The sequence below is a fragment of the Rhinolophus sinicus genome, linkage group LG06, assembly GCF_036562045.2.
Source record: "Rhinolophus sinicus isolate RSC01 linkage group LG06, ASM3656204v1, whole genome shotgun sequence".
NCBI classification, from domain to species: Eukaryota; Metazoa; Chordata; class Mammalia; order Chiroptera; family Rhinolophidae; genus Rhinolophus; species Rhinolophus sinicus.
Window position 1 is genome coordinate 128,583,152 of NC_133756.1, and position 20,954 is coordinate 128,604,105.

A 20,954-nucleotide genomic window follows, 5' to 3' on the forward strand; every position below is an offset into this window, starting at 1 on the left:
TGTGTCCTGAAGTGAAGGAGACATTCCAGGGCCTGGAATTTCAGGATATGGCTGCTTTTTTTTATTCCATCAGGGACCTCCCTATCTACCTACTAATCATACTAACTAACCTGTCTCAATAACATTGGATTTGGCGATGATTTCTGCCAAAAGCACAGGCAGGCAACAACAACAAAAAAAAATAGGTAAGTTAGACTTCATCAAATTAAAAACTGGTGCATCAAAAAACACTATTACAGAGTGAAAAGGCAACCCACGGAATGGGAAAAAATATTTGCAAATTGTATAGCTGACGTGAGATTGGTATCTAGAATATATAAAGAACTCCTACAACTCAACAACAATAAAACAACCTGATTAATATTTGAGCAAAGGACTTAAATAGACACTTGTCCAAAGAAGATATACAAATGGTCCATAAACACATGAAAAGTTGTTCAACATCAATAGTCATTGGGGAAATGCAAACCCAAATCACAATGACATACCACTTCACACCAATCAGGAGAGCTATTTAAAAACAAAAACAAAACAAAACAGAAGACAACAAGTGTTCATGAGGATGTGGAGAAATTGGAACCCTTTTGCACTGTTAGAGAAAATGTAAAATGGTGCAGCTGATGTAGGTGATGTTGGATCTGCCGGCAGTTTCTTTCTTTTTTTTTTTTTTTTTTAAAGATTTTATTGGAGAAAGGGAACAGGATTTCATTGGGGAACAGTGTGTACTTCCAGGACTTTTTTTCCAAGTCAAGTTGTTGTCTTTTCAATCCTAGTTGTGGAGGGTGCCGTTCAGCTTCAAGTTTTTGTCCTTTCAGTCTTAGCTGTGGAGGGTGCAGCTCAGCTCCAGGTCCAGTTGCTGTTGCTAGTTGCAGGGGGCACAGCCCACCATCCCTTGCGGGAGTTGAACCGGCAACCTTGTGGTTGAGAGCCCACTGGCCCATGTGGGACTCGAACCAGCAACCTTCGGAGTTAGGAGCATGGAGCTCCAACCGCCTGAGCCACCGGGCTGGCCCTGCCGGCAGTTTCTGAGTGTGGGCTGGGATTGTGTCTCGTGAAGCCGAAGAATGGACACACGGACCAGGGAGAGGCAAAAAGTTTTAAAAAGAGGATAGTTTATTAGAGGCAGGAGAAGAGGTTGCAGCTCCCGAGTGCGTATGTGTGTGTGTGTGGGGGGTGTCCCGAATGGGGGGTGCCCCATGACAGAGGCAAAAGCTCTTACTTGTATACCTTCCCTTGCCTGCTTGGGCAAGGGGAGCTGTTTGAAGAAGGGAACTTGTTTGAAGAAGGGAACTGGCGCCTTCTAATGAAATTCATCTACCAGGTTTGTTCTGCGTGCCTGTCCTAAAGGCATTAGCAAAGTAACCCACTCTTTATCTATCAGATCTGCTCCATTTGTCAGGCCAAAAGGAATTTTATTATTAACCTCAAGTACTTGTTACATTGTGTCCTGAAGCGAAGGAGTGATTTCAAAACCTGAAGTTTTAGGATATGGCTGTCTTTTCTTTATTCCACCAGGGACCTCCCTGTCTACCTAAGGACATGCTAACTCTCCTGTATCACAGCCACTGGGGAAAACAGTATGGTGGTTAATGAAAAAATTAAACATAGGATTATCATATGATCCCGCAATTCTACTCCAGATATATACCCAAAAGAATTAAAAGCAGGATACAGACAGATATTTGTACACCCACGTTCATAGCATTATTCACAGTAGCCAAAAGGTACAATCAACCTAAACATTCATCAACAGATGAATGGATAACCAAAATATGGTACATGTATATGGTATATACCATATGAGTGATTTTCTTGCGTAGTTCATACACTGACTGAAAAGGCAGCTCCCAAGGAGGGGCTACTCTTTCCTCAAACTCCTGAAGCCACACTTCAGGCTGCCACATGTGCTCATTTACTGAGCATTTTGTCAGCATAAGATACGTCCAAACCTGTAGAGAATTTTTCTAAGGGTTTATTTGAGCCAAACTGACAACATATGCCAGGGAGTAAGATCTCAAATGCTCCAGAGAATAACAGGCTTGCAGCTTCTTTTATGCATTTGAAATTAAGGAAAATTGGAGAAAGCAAGGCGGAGACTGGATTACAGGATAGTGAAGATTATGTGCTCTCTTGAGGGATAATACCCCCTTTGAGGCGTATTACTTCTGGTATTTCAAAGGTGTGTTAACCTATATGCAGAAAAATAATGGACAGGGCTTGATTAAAAACCTTTCGCTAAAGAAGTTATAAGCCTGGGGTGTGACCTGCCCACTTAGGAATTTATGACCAGATCTCTTTATGAGGTTATTTTCATAACCTGCCCCCTCCTCCTCCCTTTTTGGGTCCACATTTACAATACTTAGGTTACTACCCGGGCACTGGAGATGTGAAGCTGGACAAAACATGGGCCCCAAGAAGACTCAAATGACCCCTCCTGCGTCATGTGCGCATAGCAACCTATACTTCCTCTACCAAAGCATAATATCACTGCATTGTAGTGTCTTGTTAGTCTGTCTTGCACTAAACAAGTTTGATGGGCCCCACGGGAGCAGAGATGTGTGTGTGTTTTGTTCACCATTGTATCCTTTGCCCAAGCAGTTCCCGGCCCATGGTAGGACACCTTCTCATCCTTCTTCCCTCTTCTTTGATAAAAGAGCTCTTTTTCCCTTGAAGCTCCATACGGTTTACTTAGCTCTGACCCCATCTGTAATGCAAAAGAGTCGCGCACATCAGTTCTTCCTGCAACTTTTCAGTCAGAGATTTAAGGGGAAGACTCGCCCCTGGAGTTGGCCAAGCTGCAAATGAATCTTGGGTTGCTGGCAGCCATTATGGCTGCCACGTGGACGCTGTTGGGGCTCCACCCAGGTCACCTTCATTGGGGATCTGAGCACAACCCTTCCCCATCCCACAGCCCTTGACTAACTGCCAATGGGGTAAAAAGAAGCATAGAATCAAGGTGGCATAGAATCTGTGATTAATTCATGCTCCAAATCTCCCCAGGGGAAAAGCAGAAGCTAGTCTCCAGCTGAGACCTTATTCTTGCTTAATTTTCTTCCTCTGCTTTCCCCGCACACCTTTTCCTGAAAGCAGTCCATCAGTAAAGCACTTTCATCAGAATCCTATCTCAGGCTCTATTTCTACGGAACCAACCTAATCAGCTGGTACAAAAGAAAGATGAATACTAATGACATCGTTTGAATGCCTGGATCTCACCATGTTTTTCCTTGTACATTTTTAGGTAGGTGAGCTAGTTATTTACTAAGCTATTTGGATTTGAGTTTCTGTCATTTGCATCTAAAAGAGTCCTGACATTTAGCAGCATTCTGTAATTATTTGTTGACTGATGTATTAAATTATAAATAGAGTAAAATGGAAATATAGGTGAGGATAAAACATGGTGAGATATTTTGTTTAAGCTACTTGGATTGGGTTTCTTTCATTTGCATCTGAAAGAGTCCTGAAATTCAGCAGGCGTTCTATAAATATTTGTTGAATAAGTATATTGAATTATAAATAGAGTGAAATGGAAATAGATGAGGATGCAATGAATTCCATCAAGTGTTTTGGGAAGAAATTATAATTCACATTTATGTAAGCCTGTAAGTATTAATAGTAGATCAGTAGGAAGGTGAGTAGTGAAGACATTCTAGATTTAAGGAACCTCTGTAAAAACAAAGCTTTGGCAACGTGAAAGTACTTGGAGTTTGAGCAAAAATGAGTTGCCCTACCTGGGGAGAGCGCAGGAGTGAAAAAATGTTTATTTTGTTAAAGCAGCAGTCTATGAAATTGTATAGAAGGGAAGGCAGACCATTACTGGCATGTATTTCCAAGACTGTGGGCTAATGCTGACAGGTGGGCTGTAAAAAAAGGTGCAAAATGTACCAACAATACTTTGATATGTTTGGGATGCAATGACGAGATTGCAGGCTGTGTAATGGAGCTGTGGCTTTTAGTCACGGTCACATGTAATCAGGGTAAAGATCTGCTGAGACCCGTTGATTCTGAGGTGTATTCTTTACCCACATGGGCATCCAAGTGTACACACATCAGTCACTTTGGTGTCACACTGCCCTGATCTGTTTCACCTGAGTGATGAAAGAGCTGGCCTGTACAGGGTAAAATACATTTATTTTGATCATGGTAAGTCATCATCAAGGTCGTGGGTGGTTTTCAGAAAGCAATATTATAGGTATACAGTATTATTTTCCCTGCTTTTGATGAGGCTAGTGGTTCTCCCTATCCTTCAGGAGTTGACACATTTTAACTCTTCCAAAAGCCTTTCTGGAAAACCACTATCTACAGTAGTTGTCTCTGATATTCGCAATTATGGCATATTGTCCTTTTCTTTACAGAGATCTGAAATTATGTGCTGTAATTATTTTATTATTTGTGAGAGTCCTTGTTATATGTCTTCCATATAAGAAAGTGATCTTCATGAAGGCAGTGACATTGTCTAGTCTTAGTTATATCACTAATTCTTGGCACACAGTAGGCCTTTAATAAATATTATTTAAATGAATAAGGAATTGAATGATATTCCATCTACTTGAGAAGATTGTAAGATCCAGTATTTTTCCTTGTCTCATGCCACTCAGGTGATACTTATTCAGAATACACAAAATACTCACTGATAAGACAAACAACTCAATAAAAAATTAGGTAACAGATTTGATGGTATCTTCTTTAACTAGTAAAAATATATAGAGGGCAAATAAATACAAGGAAAGATGCTCAACCTCATCAGTGATTACAGAAATGCAAATTAAAGTCACTATAGATACTTATACACACCCACTAGAATGGTTAAAAAGAAAAAGACTGATAATACCAAGTGTTAAAAAGTTTGTGAAACAACTGGTACTCTCTACGTCACTAGTGGGAATGAGAAGAGGTATAGCCACTTTAGAAAACAATCATAGTTCCTTATAAAATTAAACGTACACTGACTCTATCTAACCCAGCAATCCCACTTCTAGGTATTCACCCAAGAGAGATGAAAATATATGTTCACTCAAAGATTTGTATATGAGTCTTCATCGTAGACAATAATAAAAGTTAAAAAAAAACAAAAAATTTAGGAACCAAATGTTCATCAACGAATGAATAGATTAAAATTATGATACATTCATACAGTGGCATACTATTTAGCAATAAGTAAACAAATTACTGACATGCCTAATGTTGATGAATTTCAAAAACATTATGCTAAATGAAAGAAGACAGACAAGATTTTTGAGAAGGCAAAACTGTAGTGATAAAAAGCAGCTCTATGCAGCTGGTTATCTCAGTGGTTAGAGCGCAGTGCTCATAACACCAAGGTCGCTGGTTTGATTCCTACAAGGGCCAGTGAGCTGCACCCTTCACAACTAGATTGAAAAAAAAAAATCAGGTCTGTGTTTTCCAAGGGCCAAGGATAAGGGAAGGAGATTGTCTACAAAGGAGTAGGAAGGAACTCTTATAGTGACGGAAATGAAATGTTCTACATCATAATGATGGTGATGGTTGCAGTACTATACACATTTTCAGAACTCATCAAATTATACTTAGAAATGGTGAATTGTATATGCAAATAATATTGCATTTTTAAAAAGAGCATCACCCCAAAACCTCATTTAAGGGTGGAAAAAGTTGAGATCTAAAGGTGAGTGATCGCACAAGTAGCAGAAGTTAGAGCTTTATCTAGCATTAGAACCAATCCTTGACTCCTCATCTTGGGCTTTTTGCGTTATAACTTGTGTCTGATTCCCTAGGAAGAAAAGCATCAAATGTACTTTCACTTATTTAGGTCCCCCCTCCTCTATTTGCTGCATTTTCTTGGGAACATAGTAATTAAATGTTTGTCTTCTATTTAGCTAAACCTGGGCTCAAACCTCTTGATAATAAACAATGTATTGGAGTCAGTTGAGTGATAAATTGTCTTACAGTTTCTATCTCCCTTAAGTAAAAAGGGATTAATAATTCCCCCTGCCAGCTTTTTAACAGACTAAGAAAAACTAAGACACTCTTAGACAGTGGTTTGATAGAAATGAAAGGTGTTATTTCCAGGCTTGTGACTTGTTTTGTGTTTTCTCTATTGCCTTGTTTCAAAAGAAAGCAAACACTACTTGAGAACTCCCAAGCATTCAAATTGTTGAACATTTTTTTGCAGACTTCATTTGGAAAACGCAGGGGTGCCCCCTGGTGTAGATTCTTGTTACTGCACTTGAGTGATACTGCCTTCTAGTGGAGAGACGAGGGGCCGCTGAGGGCGGGAGTGGCTGGGAACAAACAAAAGGGCTAATTTGACATCTTGTTCATTCAGATGCCCCTGATCCTTTCCGTTCGTCACAGTGACCAGCCTGGGTAATGCAGAATGTGTTCGAATTCGATGTAATTCAATAAGCATTATTAAGAGTCTATTATTTTCCAGGTGTTAGACTGATGCATGAAGAATGGATACTTGGAGACAGACCACTTTAGAATCAAAAGTTAAGTGTTACAAAAATGTATGGCTTACAAAGTGCTTTTATGCAAATTGTTTGGTTTGATTTCTAACAGCTCTACTAGGTAGGTATCAGTATTCTCACTTTATAGATAAGGAAACTGATGCTCAGAAAGGCAGAGATTTGCCTAAGATTGCTTTTTTTAGAAAGCGCTTTAAAATTGAATACCTTCTAATATGTACCATGACCGTGGCCAAGTTCTAGGAATATAAGGAGAAATAAGTTTGAGAACCTCACTGTTCATTATAAATATGTAAAATAATTATAGCACAGAGGAAGCCGCCACCTGTGATAGGGAGAGTTGGGAAATACTTCCTAAGAGCAATGAGTTGGCTCTCAAAAAGTGAAAATAAATTTGCTGTATGGGGTAGAGAGGGAAGATGTTACCAGGCAGAAAAACACAAATAAACAAACAAAAAAACGCTAAAAACCAACACATCATATGCAAAAATATGGGAGTACAGACGATGGAGGCAGCCAGAGAATGGTGAAAATTCCACTGACTAGAGCACCAGTACATGTTGAGAAGTCATGGGATTGAACCTGGGAAAGAAAGTTGCAACCAGATTGTAAAGGGCTTCTATGCCATTCTAAAGAAGTTGGATTTTTACAATCTCTGTGGGGTGCCACTGCTTACACAGTCAGTAATGTTTCAGGAAGATAACTTTGGAACGAATGTGGAAGCTACACTGAAAGAGGTGAATTAGTTGGGGGCTGTTGGAGTCATCAGGACAGTGTCAACCAAGGCGCAATGAGGATGAGGACACAGAGGCAGGACTAAGAGATACTAGGAGTCAGACTTGTCAGAACTGCAGTAGCAGCAGGATTAGGGGATTTCAGGGAAAGCGAGGAGGAGAAGATGACTCCAAGTTTGAACTGCTGGGTAAATGGGAACGCTGCCACTACCTACACGTGGGGTATAGGATTCGGGGCCAGTAAATGATAGATCCAGAATTCAATCCAAGACCTTCTGACTTCAAACCTTCTGCTCATCGTACTCTGACACTCTGTGTTTTATAGGCTAGTGATGCCATTTGTAGTAGAAAAATACTCATGAGATTTAAAATTCTTACAAAAACAAGTTCTACTATATAGCTAAATTATTGTATCATCACAGCATCTTTCGTTGTATAGTAATTTCTCCAGAATATACTCCTTTGAAGTTCTAGGACACTTATGTCACTTCCTCACTGTCACTAATTCTCTGCTAGGTCTCAGTATACTTCCAGAGGAGCGATTATATACAGAAAACAGATATATACAATCCAGTCCAAGTGACGTTATAGTGACACAGAAGCCCACTTGCCTTTATTCAGAGCTGCTCACTCTCTCTGCCTGACAATACTGCCTGTAAGTCCCCTAGCTACCTAGACCCGTCACCATCCGTCAGTGATTCATCTCTGTCACTCATTCACTCAGTCATTGCACAGTGCTGGCCCCTATACCAGGCCCGCTACATGCAGGAGATGATGCAATCCTCCTAATTTGTCTGTGACAAGGGGTATTATCCTCCTTGCTTTGTACTTGAGGACCCTAAGACTCAGAGAGACTGAGTAACTTGTCTAGAGTTCCACAGCTTGAAGCATACACTCGTATGCTAACTACTCCCACACCTGAACTGCCACCAAACAATAGCAAGTCCCAGACCTGTATCTCCAACACTCTACCGATCAGGCAGCCCCACCTAGACATTCTCCACATACCTCGTAAATCAGTGCCTAACATCAAGTTCATTATGTCCTCCACAACCTGCGCCACTCCTCTGCGTTTGTGTTTTTAATCCCAGTTGAGGCATCAGTATACACTTGATCACTTAAGTCAAGAATCGGGAAGTCACCTAAATGTCTTACCTTTGTTAGCTCCACCCATATCCAGTAACCTAACCTTGTTCAGCTCACCTTCCTGGCCACTTACGTTAGCTTTCAGATATGATTGACTGTATAATCATACATGTTTTCTTAACTTGAAAAATAATTTCTAAAGACTGCCTGGCTGGCTAGTGCATCTCAGTAAGACTACAACTTGCTTTAAGTTATAGAATGTTATTTGTAGAGCTATCGTTTTGCAGTGTCTGATCAGTGATCATTTGTAGCTTTTCCCCTGGCCTTTTTCTAACACGTTACTAAAGTTTCTAGATTCACAATAATATAAGAGCATAATTTCTGGAATAAGTATTGCTGAGCAAACCAACACATTTGAAAAGCAAGAACATTTGGTCATGCATGAGAATATGCTGCAGTAGCACTTAAAAACTTTACAGATTTTTATCAGTGATGACATGTAGCAAGATCCTGAAATAGACCTTTGGCCCAATCAGAACGTTCATCTTTTAGTAACTCACAGACAATTTAACATTAATATATTGAGCACATAATTTACATTTATCTTTGGGTTTCCTCCTCCCACCCCAATAAAAAATCTTTATACAGTATACATAAAAGGTAAAAACAGACTGCCAAGGTTTGTATCCTGGTTCTGCCACTTCCAACTGTTTGATCTGGGCAAGTTACTTGACCTCTCTCTGCCTCAGTTTCTTCATTGGTAAAATGGGGAAGTAATAGTACCTATCTCACAGAGGTCCTGTGAAGGATTAGATGTAGTGTTTATGCTTAGTAAGTGGTTAATAAGTGCTAGCTAATTATAAGTGCTTCTGATTACATTATATATGCTCATCACTTTAAAAATTCAGCAATATATAAAAGTAAAAAAATGAATAAAAGCCACCCAAACCATTAATATTTTTGTGAAACTCCTTTCAGTCACATTTCTATGTATTTGTGTGACATGCAGAATCCGAAATTTACTATAAAGGGGAAAGAAAATTTATATAAGGAGCATTGGTGCCTCCAAGAGGGACACGTTCCAGATCCTTTGATATTCAGAGTTATTGAACCAGTGGTTTTTGAACAGTTTCCGGTGGCAGGCATTGGGTCCACCCGGGATTAAAAATGCCTATGACCATCAGTAACAGAGAAGGCAGTGTTCTGGCTTCTGCTCTGCAATGAGAGTGAGAAAGGTTTATGGGGTAGCAGATACCAGCCTCTGCACTGTTTCAGTTTGCAGAAGAAACAGCTGGTGATCCTAGTGAGTGGTGTGTGTATAAGCAATGGGAAAGCCTGTCTGTCAAGAGCTACAGTCCAGGAAGTCAAGGCCTACTTTGGAAGGCAATGACGCCTTCGAATCCTCAAGCTCTCTTAGCAGTGACAAGGGGCACTGATCCAGAATACCCATGTCAGAGTCTTATTACCTGAGGAATAACTAATGTTGTACCTTCAAGGAAGCTAAAGCAAAGCTAGGAGGAAGAGAATAATACAGACCAAAGTGGAGATAAGTGAAATACAGAGTAGAAAAACAGTTGGGAAAAAAATCAACAGAAAAAGAAGAAGAAAAAATCAACAGAACCAAAAGTTGGTCCTGTAAAAACATCAACAAAATTGACATTGAGGAATGTCATTGAGGATTCTTGGGGTAGGAGATCCAAGAGGCAAAATTGTATTTTCGGCTAAGCTGAGAATAGGATTGAGGTTATAATCATTTGAACAGTAAAAGAAATATGACTTTATTTTATAGTCATGCATGGCTTAACGATGGGGACACATTCTGAGACATGCGTCATTAGGCAATTTCATGGTTGTGTGAGCATCACAGAGTGCACTGACACAAACCTAGATGGCGTAGCCTACTACACACCTGGCCTGCATGGCACAGCCTATTGTGCCTGGGCTACAAGCCTGCACAGCATGTTACTGTGCTGAATACTGTAAGCAGTTGTAATATAATGGTAAGTATTTGTGTTTCTACTATGTTTCACCGAAAATAAGGCCTAGCCGGACCATCAACTCTAATGCATCTTTTGGAGCAAAAATTAATGTAAGACCCAGTTTTTTTTAATATAAGATCCGGTCTTATATAATATAATGTAATGTAATGTAATGTAATGTAATGTAATGTAATGTAATAAAATGTAATATAATATAATACTGGGTCTAATATTAATTTTTGCTCCAAAGGACACATTAGGGCTGATGGACAGGCTAGGTCTTATTTTCGAGGAAACACGGTAAATATAGAAAAGGTACAGTAAAAATATCATAGAAAAGATAAAAAATGATACACCTGACTTACTACGAATGGAGCTTCCAGGACTGGAAGTTGCTCTGGGTGAGTAGTGAGTGGTGAGTGATTTTTTTTTTGATGTCTCCTTTTTTTTAATTATTATTTTTCAGTTACAGTTGACATTCAATATTACTTTATGTTAGTTTCAGGTGTACAGCAGAGTGGTTAGACATTTATATCATTTATACAGTGATCACCCCAATTAGTCTAATACCCAACTGGCACTATACATAGTTGTTACAACATTATTGATTATATTCTCTATGCTGTACTTTACAGCCCCGTGACTATTTCGTAACTACCCATTTGTACTTCTTAATCCTTTCACCTTTTTCACCCACATTCCCAACCCCCACCCCTCTGGCAAACGTCAATCTGTTCTCTGTATCTATGAGCCTATTTCTGTTTTGTTTTTTCATTTATTTTGTTCTTTAGATTCCACATATAAGTGAGGTCGTATGGTATTTGTCTTTCTCAGTCTGACTTATTTCACTTAGCGTAATACCTTCCAGTTTCATCCATGTTGTCACAAATGGTAAGACTTCATTCTTTTTAGTGGTAAGTGACTTTGAAGGCCTAGGACACTACTGTGCATTATTGCAAACTTTATAAACACTGTACACTTAGGCCTTAAAAGCTGCTAAAACTCCTCGATCCATGGTTGGATCAAAGAGGTGGTATCTGGAGGGAGAAACACCGCATTGATATTTGGATGAAGATCACTAATTAAAGGTGGACACCTGGGAGCATTATTAACAATAAGCAAAATCTTGAAAGGTATGTTATTCTCCAAACAGTGCTTCTCCATTTTGCTAGCACAGCAATTCAGGAGATCTTGGAAGAGGAGCTGGTCAGCCATGACTTGTTACTGCTCCATACATAATACACTAGCAGTGTGTGCTTATTGAAATGCATGAAGGCCCTAGGGTTCTCAGGGCCAGATCACAGGGGGCTTCCATTTGTAACCTGCAACACTGTCCTCAAGTAAGACTGCTATCTTCTCCTTAAAAGCTTTGAAACCTGGCATTGACTTGGCGTCCGTACAGATGAAAGTCCTTTCAGGCATCTGTTTCCAGAATAGGAAGGTTTTATCTATATTGAATATTTGCTCTGGCAAGTAATTTTCTTCCACAGTTTCCAAAAATTCTTCAGCTGCCTTACATTAGTACTAGCAAACTTGCAGTTCACTTTCCCATTATGATTGATGAGCAAATGAGTAATGGTTTTTGAATCCTTTAGACCACCCAGAGCTAGCAGGAAATTCAACATCATAATCAGGTTTAACCTTTTCTTTCAACATTGCAAACTTTTTGCTTTGGCCATGATCGTCATGGTGCTGAAAGCGATACACCTCTGTGTTTGGTCTTCAATTCAGGTCATTGCAAGTTTCTCCATGTCTGATATGGGCCCTTCTTGAATTTTTGTTAGTCTTGTTATTTTATATGGTACCTTCAATGAAGCAGATCCTTTAACAGCCCCCATCACTTTGTTCTTGTTCTTCAAAATCATAGCTATGGTGGAGTGGGACATGCCTGACTGGCAAGCAATAACCGTCACTGGTTGTCCGCCTTCATAGTCCTGAATCACTTTTAATTTTGTTTCCAGGTCAGTCGCTTGACTGGGCCTCTTACTGGCAATAGTAGTAGTGAGTTTTGTACACTTAGGGGCCATGATGTACAAAACAATAAGAGATTAAATCAAGCACGAGAGAAAATGATGTAATCAAGAGATGTGGTAACCATGAGTAACATAATCTTTTATTATCCTTACCAGGTATTACGTACTGTACAGAACTGTACGTGCTATTCTTTTATACAGGACGAGAAGACTGGCAGCACACTAGGTGTGTTCATAGCAGCATCACCTCAAACACGTGAGTAATGTGTTGCGTTACAAAGTTACAACAGCCATGACATCACTAGGGGATAGGAATTTTCCAGCTCCATTATGGTCTTATGGGACCACTGTCATATATGTGGTTCTTGGTTAACCGAAATGTCATTATGCAGTGCATGACTGCATATCCAAGTAAATGAAGAGGGTATACCGTATTTCCCCGAAAATAAGACCAAGCCAGACCATCAGCTCTAATGCACCTTTTGGAGCAAAAATTAATATAAGATCCAGTATTATATTATATTATATTATATTATATTATATTATATTATATTATATTATATTATACCCGGTCTTATTTTAATGTAAGACTGGGTCTTATATTAAGTTTTGCTCCAAAAGACGCATTAGAGCTGATGGTCCGGCTAGGTCTTATTTTCGGGGAAACACGTTACTTGTAACTGATCTTTGTGGGAACATCTTATTCCCAGAAAATATTATTTTATGATGTTAAGGTTGTGTTCTCAGTTTAAAATATCTAGAGCTTCTTCATATGCTGTTAAGCCTGTTATTGAAGAAAATAGTGGGAAAAAGAAGCCTGGGTATTTTTCATGAATGGGGGGAGTAAAAAGCTTGCTCCCTGGAGAAGATTAGGAAAAAGTGGGAGAAGGCCAGTAGAGAAGTGGGGAAGTAGTGGGTTTCTCGTAACGGTAGAAATAGAACCTCTCGGATGCAGTATGCTGGGAAGGTACATAGGTGGCTGCAGAAAGTCAGGGCCAAGTTCTGAGCACCAGCGTTTGGTGATCTGTGGCAAAGGTCTCTGTGGCTGAGAAGGCACAAATGAACCATCCACGTTCTGTCTCATGTGGTCTAATGAGATACGGTCTTGTGGTAAAACTCAGGGGCTAAATAAGCCTGGACCTTAAGCATATATTCAGTAGAGATTACAACACACTGAAGGCCAGAGGTCTCTCCCCAGTTTATCCTGGAGCTGAATAAGCTCTGGAATCCTGGTAAAACCCAACGAAAGAGAAGGGAGCCATGAAGGATGACTGATATTGGATTTATCACTCACCTTGATGTAAGATTTAGTTTGACACAGAAAAAAATTTTTTAAATGTCACATTACTGGTAGCTGCTGTAGGTGGTAAGAAGGCCTGGGGGAGTCAGTGTCCTTGAAGCGGCCCGGATGAAAGCTCGTGTCAGGGCTTCACGGCAGAGTCCATCTTCTAACACAAGCCCTATAACTCGGTCCCCAAACATGTTTATATCGTATCACACGTAACGTGTGTGAAGTTAATTTCGTTAACAACTGTTTTAGTTTAAATTTCTCACAAAACAATATCTGAAAGAAGGACTTGGGTGTGGGAGTTCGGTAATATCAGGAAGCAGGCGTGAGGGAATAAAGAGAATGCGACAGATAAAGAGAAATTGCGGATACAGAACATGTTATTAAGCTAGTTACTGTGTGGCCCACTGGGGTTCAGTCCCTACCAAGACCCTCTAAAGACTCATACAAAATGGGCCTCAGAATTGAAGGATGGGAGAATGGGGCATTTTTTCATTCATTCTCAGAGTTTGTTGATTTCTGCAAAGAAGTCAGCTATGATTAAAAATTGGTTCTTTAACTTTTATTAATAGATTACTTGTGACATACCTCACATGTGATCATAATACAACATTATAACATGAATATTGAGAATTACACACATATTATTATTTTTGTTTATTTGTACTATGAAATTCTATCAAGTTGCTATTCAGAGGGTGGCAGTTGAAATCATAGCAGAAAATTTCCAACTTTGTGAAAGTCTGTATTTTTTTTATATTATCTTCATGAAGCATAGTAATATACACATAAGTGTAACACAACATAATATTCTTTTTATCCTTTTCAGATGCATCGTGTGATACTTTTGTTGTAAAGGATAAATGTTAGCAAGGTGGCAGATGGATTCTTCTTATTTTGCTTAGTAACAGAGTGCTAAGTAATATCGTTCAATAAAAATAGTCTCTAAAATTACTTCACACATTTCGCAACTATATTAGCATTAATCTTGAAGTACAATTGAAGAACTTCACACCAGTATGGAATTTCTTTTCCAAAAGAGAATATCTGTGAATCAAATCAAATCAAATCTAACACTTTTCAAGCAGAAAGGATATATTGAGTACCTTCTGTACGTTTAGCCCATCTCTTCATTGTGAAACTTCTTACACAATGAGAACTGACTTCTAAAAGTCACTTCTATCTAACCCAGATAAAATGTTTCTTTAATTGTTGAAATGTGGCTTCCTTACTTCACCACTCATACTCTTTTTGCCAAGGACTCCTGTGTTGCAACATCCAATGGTTAGCATTTGTTTGTTCAGGTAGCCTCTACACTGCATTAGACACAACCGCCTGCTGTACATTTTGTGAACTTTGTCCTGAACACCTGGTCTCTATTTTCTTCAATACTTTCTTCTCTCTTCCCACCACATTCAAGGGTCATATACTAGCCTACCCTAGGCCTTGCTCATTGGTTTCACAACCATTCCTATTTATATACTGCTATGTTCTCATCCAGGCTCATGCCCCCTCTTGCCTATAAGGCATATCTACTTGGACATCACATCAGCTCAAATACAATATGTCTGGATACAGACTCACTCACTCTCTACATCAACTTTCTTTCAACTTCATTTCTTAGCGGTAACCATTTCCCATGGTCATTAGATTTCAGTCCCCTGCCCCATATCTATATATAGCTATAAATATTCCTTATATCTAATTTAGATATTCCCTGTATCTAATCAGTTGCCATAAAGTCCTGCAGGTATTTTTTTTGAAAGGATTATCAAACCAATGTATTCATCCCATTCCACTTCTACTAGTTGTTCAAATGCTTATGAAATGTCTTGTTCGTGAGGTCAAGGGCAACCTAGTAAGAGCTTTCATTTGCAAAGCAGCATCACCTTAGAAGGCAAGTTAGGCCCTAAGAGCTGGGGAAGACAAAATGAGCTGTTGATCAAGTTTGAGGGCCATTTTCAGAGGGTATCAAGAAGAACTTATATAACCAATACCTCAGGATTATATTTCTACAACTTCTCACCATGTCTTCCAGATGCTGTATGCTACTAACATGTTTTGCTCACACCCACCTCTATACCTTAATTTATTGGGTTAGTCTGGGTTGGCGATACGAGTGGATGGTTGTCTCATTGCTGATTTCTGTCAGAAAGGCTTTGGTACCAGGTCAAAGCAAAAATATGGTCAAGCACATCCTCGGTTGGTTTCCATGAAAACTAAAAGGTGGGCCGGCCCAGTGGCTCAGACGGTTAGAGCTCCATGCTCCTAACTCTGAAGGCTGCCTGTTCGATTCCCACATGGGCCAGTGGGCTCTCAACCACAAGGTTGCCAGTTCAATTCCTCCAGTCCCGCAAGGGATGGTGGGCTGTGCCCCCTGCAACTAAGATTGAACACGGCACCTTGAGCTGAGCTGCCGCTGAGCTCCCAGATGGCTCAGTTGGTTGGAGCGCATCCTCTCAAGCCCAAGGTTGCCGGTTGGACTCCCGCAAGGGATGGTGGGCAGCGCCCACTGCAACTAAGATTGAACACGGCACCTTGAGCTGAGCTGCCGCTGAGCTCCCAGATGGCTCAGTTGGTTGGAGCGCATCCTCTCAACCCCAAGGTTGCCGGTTGGACTCCCGCAAGGGATGGTGGGCAGCGCCCCCTGCAACTAGCAACGGCAACTGGACCTGGAGCTGAGCTGCACCCTCAACAACTAAGACTGAAAGGACAACAACTTGACTTGGAAAAAAGTCCTGGAAGTACACAATGTTCCCCAATAAAGTCCCATTCCCCTTCCCCAATAAAATCTTTTTTAAAAAAAGAAAACTAAAAGGTGAGCTGACACAGAGGTACGCCTTAACTCAAGACATTGTTCACTAAGTCAACAGGATTTGTCGGGAACTGGAAATGAAGTGAGCTTTCCAGAACCAGGGGAGACCCAAGCCAACAGAAAAATTCTCAGCAGGAGTTTTTCTAAGCTTCCTGAAGTTCTCTGCCATCTGTAAAGCAAAAGCAACTCACACCTTCACACTGAGCCCCATTTGAACTCTTTTTGTCTTTGACTTCTAACAAGGCTCAGCATTTCCTGCAGAAGAATAGCTAACATTTATATAGCACTTTCCATGGACTAATGTATTAATTATATTTTTAACACCTTATAATGTTTTTAGAAAATTGAAGGGTTCTAGCTAGCTGAGGAGAGACTGCCCCTCCCAGGACTAGTTGATTCCCAGGGATAGTAAACAATTTGCCTGAAAACATGCATTTCTTACACAAATCAACCAATCCCAAGTTCATACCCCAAACCACCTCCTTTATCTAACTCTCCCACACCAAGACGTATTTCCCCTGCCTTAAATCATCCAGGGCCAAGTACTAGACAACTAGAGACCACCGCAGTAGCCTAGAGCCCACCAGAACTATTCGAACTAGCCAATCCTCAGCAGTTTCCCCTGCCCTGCCTTACCTTTCGCATGGAAAACAATAAAAGCTCTGGGTCAGTCTTCCCCTCTCACTCCCTCCTGCTTCTTGAGCAACAGTGGTGCCCTCCCCATGTGGCCCTGCATGGTGTGGTGCACCCCTCTCCTCTCAGAAAATGGAAGTAATACAAATCTTTCAATGGTATTATCCTCTCCATGTCATCATTTAGTCCCCTTTATAAATTAAAATCCCACCAGTACAACTGAAATAGCTAACGAGTTTCCCCCAAAAAAAGTCCTAGCCAGACAATCACCTCTAATGCATCTTTTGGAACAAAAATTAATGTAAGACCCATTCTTATTTTACTATAATATAAGACTGGGTATAATATAATATAATATAATATAATATAATATAATATAATATAATATAATATAATACCGGGTCTTATATTAATATTTGCTTCAAAAGACACATTAAAGCTGATTGTCCGGCTAGGTCTTATTTTTGGGGAAACAGGGAAGGAGCAATTCTAAGTATTTTTTATAGATAAACTCATTTAATTTTCATAACTCTATGAAGTTTACACTGCTATTATCCCCATTCTAACAAGGAGGACACTGCGGTACAGAAAGGGTAAGTAACTTGCTCACAGTTCTACGCGTGGGTGGCAGAGCTGGGATGCAAACCCAGGCAGCCCAGCGTCAGTCTGTGATTTCACAACTGCACTGTATTGCCTCTGGAGGAAGTTGGGATATTCTTCTTGCTCAAGACACAAATCCCTGGCATTCTTCTTGCCACAAGCCTCCTGCAAGAGTTGCCCTTCTTGTTTGATAACCTGCCTTAAATGAGTTATCAGAATGAGGAGCAGACATCTCTGAGACCTGAAAACATCACTGTTCTGAGCCCAGCTGGTCGGCCTGGGGTGAATAGAGAAAAGAACATTTAGTTTAGATTACGTAGAACTCAGATGCTACAAGAACGACAATCCGTACTCTTTGTCTCTTGGATTTATCTTTTTATAAGAATACAGCACCAGTACTGAATACATAGGAGCACAGTTCTTTAAGTGATGCTAGGAATGAACCAAATGCCTTCCATGGAGCCAACTAGAAGCCATTCAGTGTTTCTAGGGCACAAAGTACAAGCTGGCACCAGTAGGACATGAGGCTAGGGAGATCCACGGGAGCCAGGCCAGGAATGGCTCTTAGGACTTGCAAAGAAGCATGTAGGTGATAGGGAGCCCATTTCTTTCCCTTCCTCATGCTTGAGCAATGATCTCCCAGTGGCTACTACATAAATGGTCACTTAGGTTGTGTAACATGTAGAGTAAAACTTTTATCAATGACACTAATAAAGCTTCAAACCAACATTCGACAAGCATTTTTTCAATCACTGCCTTGGGACAATTCCCAGAAGTAAGATTGAGCTCAAGTAAAGTATTGTTCTCATTACTTTTTACCTTGTTAACCTTGAGACTGCTTTCATTAACTTATATAGCCTTCAGACTTGTACATGTCATACACGGATATGCCAGCATTCAGTTTCACCAGGTATATTTATGCTGTCATCCTACGCACTCATTCTACACTCATTCTTTCCTCCTCCTCTCTCTCCAAATCTCCAACATCCCCTTCCCTTTCCTTACTTTCAAGTGATAAGGTTGTTATTTTAGAGACAATCGGGAATCTGCTCACCACAGATCTACCAACCCTCCAGCATCCATTTACTCTGTTGACCCTCGGATTACAATGGATGGAACTGGCATGCTCCTAAGGACAAACTGTCACCTGTTCATTGATCTTTTCCCCTCTACGCAGGACTGTGCTTCTCCTCTCTCTTCTCAATGCCTCACAACTTTAATGACACTAGTGGCTCTCCCCTGAGTTTCAGGCTTGTACTAGTATGTCTGATTTCTCAGCGTCTCTACTTGGATGTCCATCGGGCATCTTTTTTTTTTTTTTTTTATATGTTCTGAGGATCTGTGCGGTCTTGTTTTTTCTTTTTTTACTTTTGAACTATAGTTGACATACAATATTATGTTAGCTTCAGGGGTACAACATAGTGATTCAACATTTATATGTCTTATGAAGTGATCACCACAATAACTCTAGTAACCATCTGTCACCGTGCATAGTTAATACAATATTAATGACTATATTCGCTATGCTGTACATTAGTTCCCATCTATTTGGCATCTTAATTGTAGCCTATCCAGAAATCCTGACTTCCTTCATCCTCCAAATCTGCTTCTCCTCCAGTCTGCCTTCTCTCTAAGCTCGTGGCACAATCATTCACTCAGTTATTCAGGTCCCAGACTAGGAGTTATCCTCGATTCTTCTTTCTCTCATGCCGTACACCCAATCTATATGCAAGTTTGGTATATATTTTGGATATGTACCAAAATATATCCCGAAATCTCTCATTTCTCACCTCCTCCACCACTATCATTTTAGCCCTACTCTCCTCATCTCACATCTGGTTGTTATCATAGCCTCCTAAGTGGTTTTTCTGCTTTCACTCTTAGATTCCTGCACAGTAGCCAAAGTATTTTATAACACAAATTGGATCATTTCACTGCCTTTATGTCAAAGTTCAAATTACTCTCCATCACCCTTAGAACAAAATCCCAAGCCCTTCCCTTGGCCTATAAGGCCCTGCATGATCTGGCTTCCTATCACCTCTCCTTGTCTCCTCCTGCTTGTCTCCTGCTCTTTCCCTGTTCACGCCACTCCAGCCACACTGGTCCTGCTGTTCTTCAAATACAGTAAGCTGGCTCCCACCTCAACATTTGTGCTTGCTGTTCTCTTCACAAGAAATCTCCCACATAAATCACACGACTTCCTGCCTCACTTCGGCCCGTTCTTAATTATCACCTCCTCAGCATCAACGCCCCTGTCCACCTCATGGAAATGACCTCTTACCCCTTTTGACTTTCTAAGCCCTCATTCATTTTGTCTTTTTGTTTACTCATATTTCTGCTCCCTTCTCTCCCGTCTACATGACACTAGAACATAAGTGCAATGAGAAGAGGAATTTCATTTGTCCACTTCTGTATCCAGTGCCAGGAACATAGGTGCTCAATAAACATTTACCATAAATGAATAATTTAATACAAATAAAAAACACAGTTGTTTGTGTTTTGAAAAAATGTAGCAGGACATATTGATGGAAATGGAGGCTTTGGGGTTCAGATTCAGTTAGTGGGTAGGATCACCCCTCAGATCCATTTCCAAGGGTATGGCCAGGTGAATTCTCTTCCCACTGTCTAATTATATCCACGATTTAATAGACAAAATAAAGGTATTGAAAGATATCTGATGGACCAGAGTAGGGCTGCCTAAGATCTAGATAAAAAATAAACAACATTCTAAAAATACACTGTCCATGAAGATGAAAATTACATTATCTCTGTTCTGCAGCAAGGTCAGCAAACTTTTTCTGTAAAAGGCCGAATAGTAAATATTTTTTTGGCTTTGAGGACTATATAATACATAAACAAATATGCATGGCTGTGTTCCAATAAAACTTTATAAAAACAGGCAGTGGCAGGATTTCGCCCTCAGTTATTGTTTGTCAATCCTTGATGTATAATAATAAAATTTTTATCCAAGTTCATGGCTGCCTAGCTAAAGCTATGTTTCCTAGCCTGCTGTGTACCTATCTGTGGCCATGTGAATAACTTTAGAATCTATCTAGATTAGGGTTATTCTTAATCTCAGTAGTATTGACATTTGGGACTAGACAATTTTTATTTTATTTTTATTGAGATTTAATTCATACCATAAAATTCATAGTTTTAAAGTACACAATTCAGTGGTTTTTAGTATATTCACAGGATATGTTCAAAAATTTAACACTGTCATTCCAGGACATTTTCATCACTCCTAATCTATTAGCAGCCACTCCTTGTATCTCCCCACCCCCACCCCCACCCCCGTGCCACATACTCTGGCAACCACTTATCTATTTTCTGTCTCTATAGATTTGCCTACTCTGCACATTTCATATAAATGAAATAATACAACATGTGGTCTTTTGAGACT

General features: G+C 40.0%; 1 pseudogene; it reads right to left on the reverse strand.

Annotated features, from left to right (window-relative positions):
- LOC109459728 (uncharacterized) overlaps nt 1-20,954 on the reverse strand; it is a 70,947-nt pseudogene that overhangs the window by 1,068 nt on the left and 48,925 nt on the right.